Genomic DNA, 982 nt, shown 5'->3' on the forward strand with positions numbered 1-982 from the left:
GAAAAAATGAAAAGTAATTTACATAGATTTTGATGATAACAAGAACAGGCCAATAATTTTTAAATTGTATTTAGTGAAACTGTCCTGAATTAATTGGCTGGTTGCCCTGACGATATCGGACCTCCAGTTTCCTTATAGGCTGAGGCACTTGTTACTTCTCCAGCCTGTGGCATCGGCAAAGTGTGTAAGGAACCGTAGTGAGTGTTATTGGCGTTTCTTGTGCATTCCAGGTGAAGTGAATCCTCTGCAATTCTCCCTGCTTACACACTTCTCTCATTTCATGAGATGACGAGGTCAAGGCACCTCATCTCATATTTTATAGGGCACAACCCGTATGGGGGGCTCTTTCCCGAGAATAAAGCAGCTTGATTGTGAAGCTGTCCACTTACTTCCAGCTATCTGCGAGTTCAAGAATGGTGGAGCTCAACCTCCATTTCACCACACGTTTCCGTGCTTAATTAATTCAGCACGGGGACAATTGTTCCTTTTTGACCTTACGTGGGATGAAGGCGGCGTTAGGCCTATGGCTTTCAAACGTTAACTGTGATTAACATGTCCGGAATTCTTCGTCTGTTGACATTCCGATTAACGGTGAAGATAGAAATCTACTCTGGGTTTCGAGCTTCAGGTACAACAGAGTAACTATGCTCAACTTTACGATAAGAGAATTATAATGATTTCAGACTCCTGAGGGAAACGTTAATCTACATTAATTGAAACTCCAGTAAATAAATAGACCCCCAAATGTAACAGGAATTGCAGCCTTTAATACAGATAATGAAATAAAAGTACAAATTTTATCTGATTAAAGAGAACGTTTTTTTTCCTTGGCACTACAGCCCCATTGGGTCTAGGCCTACCTCCATGAACTTCTCCGTTTACTTCGTTTTTTCTAGCTCTTACACATTCGGTAGGACTCCTTGGGCGGGTGATCAGCTCGTCGCAAGGCCTCTACGTGTACACAAACACAGAAAAACGCACA

This window comes from Cryptotermes secundus, unplaced genomic scaffold (assembly GCF_002891405.2).
Source record: "Cryptotermes secundus unplaced genomic scaffold, Csec_1.0 scaffold123, whole genome shotgun sequence".
Lineage (NCBI taxonomy): Eukaryota > Metazoa > Arthropoda > Insecta > Blattodea > Kalotermitidae > Cryptotermes > Cryptotermes secundus.